Source organism: Grammomys surdaster, unplaced genomic scaffold, assembly GCF_004785775.1.
Source record: "Grammomys surdaster isolate TR1022 unplaced genomic scaffold, NIH_TR_1.0 219, whole genome shotgun sequence".
Classification (NCBI taxonomy): Eukaryota; Metazoa; Chordata; class Mammalia; order Rodentia; family Muridae; genus Grammomys; species Grammomys surdaster.
The window spans coordinates 748,303-758,144 of NW_021604664.1; positions in this window are offsets into that span (position 1 = coordinate 748,303).

The window sequence follows — 9,842 nt, forward strand, 5'->3', positions numbered from 1 at the left end:
ATATATATACGTATACATATATATATAACTTGAGATGAGAAACCATGTGTTTTAATATAGCATGAAAGTAGAGTGTGAAGGAGACACAAGCAAGTGAAATAACCGATGTCAATCACCAGGTGGTACCAGGAGCAGAAAGGACCTCCAAGATCACTGTAGTGTTTGAGATAAAGGCTGGAGATACTTTTAGGTAATCATGTTCAAACTGTATATGTTTGTCTCATGAAAAGATCTTAAATCATCATAAGTTACTTATTATTTTACTCATTGTTTTAAGTTACTGTTACTTAAATCATTATTTTAAGTTACTGTTCTCATTCCTAGGACAAAATACCAGACAAAAGAAACTAAGGGAGCCAGGGATTATTTAGCTTACTGCTTTTTTTTTTTTAATATTCTAACGTTCTATCTTTTTTTTCTTCTTTTTTCCTTTTTTCTTGGATATTTTACTTACATCTTAGATGTGATCCCTTTCCCCATTTCCCACCCACCCACGAACTCCCTATCCCATCCCCCCTCCTCCTGCTTCTATGAGGATGTGCCCTCATCCACCTGCCCAGTCCCACCTCCCCACCCACAAATTCCCCCACACTGGAGCATCCAGCATTCACTGGATTAAGGACTTTGTCTCCCACCTATGCCCAACAATGCCATTCTCCCCTACATATATAGCTGGAGCCATAGGTTCCTCCCTATGTGCTCCCAGGCTGGTGGTTTAGACCCTGGGAGCTCTGGTTGGTTGGTATTGTTGCTCTCCCCATGGGGTCCCAAACCCTTTCAGTTCCTTCAGTCTTCTCTTTCACTCCTCCTTTGGGAACCTCATGGTCAGCTCAATGGTTAGCTGTGAGCATCCGCCTCTGCTTAATGGCACATTCTATCATGGCAGAGAAGGCATGACAGTGAGATTGGCTCAAGCTGTAGCAGCAGGAAAGTCACCCATCATGACATTGTGTTCATTGCCAGGAAGCAAAGAGATGAAGGTTTTCTCCTCTTAAGTCAGTCTGAGATTATACATCAGATATTTTCTCACTTACATTGAGAATGAGTCTTCCCTTCTTTTCTGCAACCACTAAGAGTTGCTTAGCATATGTTACCTAAATAAACCCTGTCATGAATAACTATTTCAGCAATAGAATATAATTTTTATGAAATAAACAGGCATTCTAAAAATTAACATTTACCTTTTTAATTTTACTTTTTTTTAACATAAAAACATTATATTTTGGAGTAGCTGTTAAGAATCAAATTAAAGCACAGTAATTTCCAACTAATATTTATCAATGAAATTACTTGGACATAGATATGTACCTTCAGTTCTAGTGACTTGGAAGCTGGAGTACAGAATCAATTTATTCCAGCAGTTTGAGGCCAGCTTGTGCACCACAGCATGACTCTGTCTCAAGAAAGAAATTATTTGGGACTAGAGAGATGACTCAGTGGCAAAGAACATAAACTACCTTGCAAAGAACCCAGGTCTAGCTCCTGTCACCTACACGATAGCTCATGACCTCACGTAATTCCGATTCTAAGAGATCCTAAGTCATCTGATCTCCACAGGCACCTTGACACATGTAGTACATATAAACTCAAATAGGCACATGCACATAGATAGAAATAAATCTCCCCACTTTTGGTGGAATTACAAACTTATATAGTCATTATGGTATATCAATATGAAAAATTCTCAAAATACTAAAAACAAATCTAACATATGATCTGGCTATACCACGCCTTGGCATATGAACAAAAGATTCTATATCCTACTCTCTCTATACTAGCTCAACAGTATTCATTTATGCTTTATTTACAATAGCCATGGAATGAAAACAAACTAAATATGATTCAACAGTGAATGGATAATTTAATTATGGCTCATATACATTATGGAATACTATTCACCTGCAAAGAAAAATGAAATTTTTAGGTAAATGGGTTGAACTAGAAAATATATTGAATGAGGTAACCCAAACCCAGAAGGACAAACACTGCATACTCACTGTCATCTGTGGTTATTGTCTTCAAATCTGGAGTTACTATAAAAACAGGGAGAGTAAAAAATAACAATGGAAAAGAACTCTAGACAGGTGAATGGCAGAGTCCAAGTGACATGAGGGAGAGAACAGGGGAAATGAGAAAGAGCTTTAACTGGAGACAAGAAGAGAGGTTCATGAAGGAAGCAAGAGAGAGATGAGAGATAAATAACACTGATAATATTTTAAAGCCTCACAGAATTATATTATTTTATATTTACCTAAGCATACATATAATGCACACAAATATGTATGTGTGAGAGACAGAGAGACAGAGATCATGTGTGTTAAATGCAGTTATTCTACTTGAATTGACAATGCTCTCCTCAGGAGCCATAAACTATTTAATAGCCACTATACTAGGCATAAAAAGGGCGCTTTTGACCTGTTCATCAGAGTAGTCCAAGACACTTGAAAAACAAATAAATTATTGTTCTTCCTCCAGGTTGTTCTCAAGAAGTTAAAGACAACTCCTTATTGTTGAGGGACCATGTACTTCAGACACAGGACTTGGAATATTTGACCTGGATTTGCCTTGGAAGTCTTCTCCCTAAGAACAAGCTATATAAGTTATGCTTTGCAAGTTGCTAATAGAAAAAAAAAGAATCATTGATCCTACCCCACTTGTGACACCTACAAACCACAATAGTGACAAGCATGGCAAGATATTCTTAAATGTACAATAGTGGCATTCAGTTTTTCCTGGTAACCAACAACTCATTACTTGTACTAAAGGGCTACTCAATAGAAAAGAAACCATGTCTGGTACTAGAAATAGAGGCCATTATAGGGCTAGTAAGGTCGTGAGTCTTGGAGGAGAACCTACTACTCTCATTTACTAAGCCTTCATTTACTTAACTTTATTCCAAGTACTTATCCTCCATATACCACAGATAAGTGTATCTCTCAGTCCTTCTCAAATAATCTGATCTTTGCAGCAGATAAACACCATTACAAAACTTTACAAATGGTCAAAATGCTTAGAACAAATGACAATGAAGTACTCAGTACCAATGGTAACAACCCAACTCCTGAAACCTTAGTTCAGGGAACATTTCAGAGGAAGGTTAGAAAGATGTAAAAGCCAGAAGGATGGGAAGTCCTTGATAAGATTGTGTCTCGTATAAATGATTGTGAAGCTATACTTCGATGGCTCAACACTATGAATACCTAAACAATGACAACACCAATAGGCATGTGAATGTAGAGAGGCAGACTTCATAAGAGTCTACCCTAGCCAAAAGCTACAGAAAACCCAGGACTGCTGAGAGAAAGAGAATTGGTCAAGGGCGTAGAATAGTATACATTTTAAGATTAAAGTTATGCATTTTCTTAGATTATAAAAGGTGATTACATGAGAAATCCAAGGCAAACAAGGTTGCTTTTTCTCTTAAAGACAGGTTAAACAAACAGGCTGGGTGCCCAGGAGACTGAAGTGGAACTTTCTGGTTTCTTTGGAAACTCAGCTGTGTCATGTGATTTTTTTTCTGGAAAATGTCGTATGAGAGTTGAGAGACCAGATGTGGACTCAGACTCCATCTTAGAGAACCTGACCTAAGGTTAAACTCAAGTTAACTAACAGGCTGGTACCTAGCACCAGTTTCCAGATTACACCCCCCCCAAACCCAACAAATCTGCACCTCCAGATTACAAGCTTGCTCCTGACACTTCACTTCCTAACAACCACCAATCAGGAGGAAAGCAGAAGTTAATTTTATGGTTTGGCTCTCAGCACCAGACAATTATGTTAAAGGCCTTAATGCTTTCCCCCAACCCCCATCAAATGTTTGCTAGGCTAGATACTCCCTTCTTGCCTCTATAAATGCTTGCCTCAAATTTGGTCTGCACCTTCCCATTCTACTATGTTAGAGACTGTGGTATGGCCCAAGCTCAAGCTTGAATAAAGAGACTCTAGTACTATTGCATTGTAATCGAATCCTTGATGGTCATTTGGGGATCATGAACACTTCCTAGCACAATAAGAGGATGTTTTTGCTGAAGCTGACAGGTGGGAGGATGTTTTGTTAAGAGTAGACACATGGTGTTTTTCTGGAGGCAGCCTGGAAAAACAGCGTGTGATATTTTGCTAGAGTGGATGCTTAAGAGAACATGTGATAGTTGCAAAGCATATAAATATAGCCCAACAGACAGTAGACAACACTGGATGGTATTGGTACACCTTGCCATTCTTCACGGGTCATCACTGGGCTTTGCTGATGCTGGTCTTCACTGTGGTATTGGTATATGTTGCTATTCTCTGTTACTCATCATTTGTCATGACTTCATAAAGAAAAATGCACTAAAAAAACCTCTGGTTGTGTTCCAGTGGCTTCTTGATGCTTCAACATACTTGGGCTGATTGGCAGCACATTATAGTTTCTTCTGGATCAACCTGTCATTGTTGATTTGTGAATGGTGTTTGTGAGTGGATTAAGCTGCTACTGCTGATTCATGTGAATTGAACTGCTGATATCCTGACAACACAGATTGGATTTTCTCCAAAGAAATATTTCTAAATAGGTCCACATCTTCCTTTGCTCTATTAGCCTTTCCTTTCCACTACCTCTGATGAGTGATGGGACAAAGGGGATGTTAAAGCATTTAAGAACCCTTATTAAAAGTAGGTTTTGAAAAGTCTAAGCCTACATAAACTATCTAGCCACGATTTAAGTGACCTCCAGGTTTACTAACTTGTGAGGTCCAGCAAAAGTTCCAGTCTCTTTGAATTTAAGACACATTTTCACGATAATGTACTAAATACTTCACTCTTCTAGTAAGAATTAAATACTATACATTTCCTAAAGTAATTTTCAGACCTATTTGCATTCATGTCTAACTGTATCTTGTAATATATTGACTTTTCTTAGACATTAGTCTCCATTTGGTTTAATTGGTTGTCAACTAAACTCCACCTGGAATCAACTAAAACCCAACCACCTTTGGAAACCTGTGGTGAATTTTCTTCAATGAATCATCAAGTTTAGAAGATTTACCATAAATCTGGATGATTTGAGAAGACACACTCTAAATAATGGGCCATACCTTCTGGTAGCAGCCCAACTGAAAAGATATAGAAGAAAGCTTTTGCTTTTTGCCTGAGTATCCACGCTCTCATTGGCAACTTCCTATATATTGCTGCAGAGGCATTTCTTTGCTGCTATTAGAACCCACTTCCTTGATATTTCAACACAGACTGAAGACCATCTTAGGCCTTGAGCTTTATGGACTAAACAACTATGAGATTCTTAGCCTCTCTGTTATTGGACTAGCCAGATCCTAACCTATAGTAGACACTAATAAAATACCGAATTAAGTACCCAGAACACACTTTTCAATTTGCTGACATCTGCAGTTACCAGAGGTTCTTCCGTAAGCATGGAGAACACTAAAATTTCACGTTGTAACCTATTTCAGAACTTACTGACATAAATGCATTTGATTATTTGATTCACCTCCTGTGAGGATCAAGAAATTTCATAACCCAAAACTTCTGACAATTTGTGGACAAATATGGAAAATAACTGCTGGCTGGTTGCTTCTAGCATTTCTGGATAAATTAACAAAGAAAAAGCTGCCTCCATGATAAAATTATGCAACCCTAAGATACAGTGTAAAAGGGGAAAAATGAAGTTGGTGATATAATTGACTGGTTCTAGGTGTACATGAACGGTCTAAATGTTTCTAAGTGTGCCCTGGAAAATAAAGCTATGGAACTCAAGTTGAGGAAAATCAAACAAAGATCTTATAATTTTGCCTGAATTACAATGAAATTTGAAGCTTCAATTTGGCTGAATTACAATGAAAGTTTAAGTCTCAGCCTCAGTAAGTATCCGTTATTAAAACAAGGGCACGGATATGCAATAACAAATGCTGAAAAAAGGCATATATTTGAAGGAGAGTGGAGAACATTATATAAAACAGTTTTAATGGAAGAAAGGAAAGAGAAATGTAATTGAAATACAATCTCAAAAAACAAAAGTAAGGACATTGATTGGTAGGGAGTGAGATTCTGTTACTTAGAGTGGTGTTGTATGGGAGGACCCTACTAAAGCCCTATGAGCCCTCAGATCCTGAAAGGCTTATCTCACCTGAGGAAATAGTTTCTCCACCCATAGCAGAGGATGTATACTCATCCATACCTTGCAATATTGCCCCCTCTCTCTCTTTGCCTCTTTGTTATTGTCTGACAAACTGGCAGTGACTTTCCCTGAAGTACCAAGCAAGATAATAATGATGTCCCTCAGGGCCCACCAATTGCTGCCCCTATAACGGACTGAAATTAAGAGGGTTGCTAGAGGGAAGACAGAAATTGTAGAACATGAGTATTGGCTGTAGACAGTTTTACTAGGTTCCTCCCAAGACATAGCAACAGCTTACATCATCACCTGCTACCATGTGGGAGCCAGGCTCTACACCTTATAAGAAGACTGCTCCTTACCCATTCTCTCTCTGTGTCTTCTTCTCCACTCTCTTTTTCTCTGTCCCCACATGTTCCCAGCCAACCTATTTCTCTTTCTTTCTCTTTCTGTCCTTTTCTCTCTCCACTTTCCAGGCCCCCGCTCCATCATCCCAAATAAGTCTTCTTTATATGAGGTCTGCCATATTGCATGATTACTCAGGGGCACACCTTAGCCTGCTTCCAAGTTATTCCTGCTGCTACTGTATTATACTGCTTTATAAAACATAATAATAATGAGGTTCACTACATCACTAAAGAGTTTAAGAAGTTCCCTAACTCATTCAAGCAGAACTCTGGGAGATAAGTGTTAGGAATGAATTTTAAGGGTGTGAGATAATGGTTGAAGAACCTTAAACTGGATCAGGCTGGATTTATCAAATGGGCCCACTGAGTGGAGATCCTACATTTATATAGAAGCTCACACAGAATTACATCAAAAGTTCAATTGGTTGTATAAAGCATTTGTCAAAACATGGCCTACCAAAAAGGAACTAGAGGTCCCTGATATTGTGAAGAAATTGTAAGACATTGGAAATTGCAGTACTAGGGTGAATATGCTGGGTAAAACCTAAACTTCTACAATAGGAATGCTCAGAAGACATGCCCTTCTCTAATCCTATAAGACAGAATGTGATGAAAGGGTCACTGTCAGAATAAATCCTGAAAAAACTCTGTCAGAGGAGAGTTTCTGTTCTCCTGTGGCTTACTGAACCCCCCCTCCCTTGTGTTGAAATTCTAGGCCCTCCCCCCTCATCCCCATGGCCTAACTTAGTCAGCTACTCTGACTAACATTCTTTCAGCTGGACCAAGGCAGTTTCATAAGATAAAACAGCCTCGTTTGGTCAAACATCTCAGGAAGGAGTAAAGACTGCTGACAAGCATTTAGCTCCTATACCTGCACTTAAATTCTTCATTCCCAAAGTGCCCTATATAAAGGCCAAGTATCTCCTTCCCTTCTCAGACACATCCTGTGTCCCTCAGGAGAGTGTCTACTCCTTGCTTTTTTAAATAAACAGCCCCTCCTGCTGGGGTCAGACCTCTGCCCCCCCCCCCTCTCTCTCTCTCTCTGTCATGTCAATATGCTTCAGAAATCTAAAGCACCAGCACATTTGAAGAATTTTCATTACTCTTTTCCTTCAGCCAGACCTTAGTGTTGGAAACACTGCTGCTCAATTGGATGAATGAAATGAGAAGGGTTAAATTGAGCCCTAGAGTAGCATGGGCAGGTGGCAGCGATGAATAACCAAGTTTTCCATAGTTAACATAATGGGTCTCACAGGCAAGGCAATGTTTATGATTATCTGACCCATAATGGGTACCACACACAAAGGGAGTTTTATGGTGGAATAGCTTTGGTATTGGTTAATCAGTCATAGTGTTTCCAGGAATGAAATAGATGAGCCTACTACATTTTTGTTCAATTTGTATAAGCAGAGAAAAAAATCCTAAATAAGAGAAATACTACCTTGGAGGCATCTCAGCCCATGAACTTATTTTCAGGTTTGACTATTTTCAGACTCCGAATCCTTTGAATAGAAGAATGACTAAGTCCTCCTGACAAAGGACTGAAGGATTGGAATGTTAATTTTTTCTTCTATAGGTTCTCCACAGAGGAACTGATGACCTTTTATAAAAGTGAGTGTACACTGAGATAAAGTCATATTGTTTAATCAGACTTTCCAGGGTGTACTGGATACTGGTTCTGAACTGACTCTGATTCTTGGAACCCCAAGAAGTATTGTGGCTCTTTAGTTTAAGTAAGGACTTGTGCAGAACAGATGTTTAATGGAGGTTTAACTTAAGTTTAACTCACAGTGGCTCCAGTAGGTCTCCAAATTCATCCTGTAATTATTTCCCTAGTTCCTGATGCATAACTGGGATACTTAGAAATATACTTAGAAATCGTCAGAATTCCCACATTGCTTCTCTTAACTTGTAGAGTGAGGAATATTGAAAGCTTTTAGAATTATCTCTACCAGGAAAAATCATGAACCAAAATTATTTTTCTTTTATTATATTTTCTTTTATTATAATGAGAGTGACTGGAGGGTATAGTATAATTTACCATATTAATTTATATAGTATATATGTGTGCTTTATATAGTATAATGACATAATACAATATATTGATTAGTTAAATAGTATTTTAACTCTACAACTCTGTCTCATAACTTAATTCAAATGGATACTGATAATCTATCTGTTTTCCACAAAATATCACACTGGTCACATTGATGACATTATGCTAATTGAGCCAGGTAAGAAGAAGAGAACAATCACCTGAGACATTTACAAGCATATACAAGACAAATGATGGATAATAAATCTAACAAAAATGTAAGGTCTTGTTCTACATTAATAAAAATTCTTGGAGTCAAGTTGTATGAGGCATGAGGAAATATTCATTTAAAGCTAACAGATGCACTTATTGCACCCAGGCCCTCCTATCACCAAGAAAGAAGCACAACATTTAGTGGGCCTATTTGGATTTTAGAGACAGCACATTCCTAACTTGGGTGTGACTCAGAAAATGTCAGACTTTGAATGGGACCTAGAACCAGAAAAGGCTCTTCAACACATGCAGGCTGGTTTTCAGACTGCTCTGCTACTTGGATCATATAATCCAGCAGTGCAATGGTACTTGACATGTCAGTGTTTGGAGCCTGTGGTGGCCCCCTGTAAGTGAATCACAGAGGAGATGTTTGGGATTTTGGATCAAGGCTTTACCATCATCTGTAGACAACTATTCTCTCTTAGAGAGAGAGTTCTTAGGCTGCTATTGGGCCTTAGCAGAAAAAGATTATTTTGACAATGGACCACCAAATTACCTTGTTAGCTGAGTTACCTATCATCAGCTGAGTATTATTTCATTCACAAACTCATAAAGTAGGATATGCACAGCAGCAATACGTGGTGGGGTCTGAACAGTCAATGAGTGCACCAGCAAATAACTTAAAGGAGTAAATTGCCCAAATGTCTATGGTTTCCACTCCTTGACAAACACAACCAGCCCAGGGTTAGCCGCACACATAATCACTTATTAAGAAAGTGTTTCACAGGCTTGCTTACAACATGATTTCATAAAGGCATTTTTTCAGTTGAGAATCCCTCCTCTCTGATGACTCTAGCTTGTATTAAGTAGACATCAAGCCAGCCAGCACAGTGAGTGTTCTGTGATATGTTGACTGAGGAAGATAACAGCTGGGCAAGGCTTACTGATGGTTGTGCATGCTATGTAGGTACTACCCAGAAGTGAACAGCCACAGCCTTACTGAGACAATCCAGAAAGACAGGGATGAAGGAAAATCTTCAAATTTGGTAGAACTTTGGCAGTATATTTGTATATTTTTCTT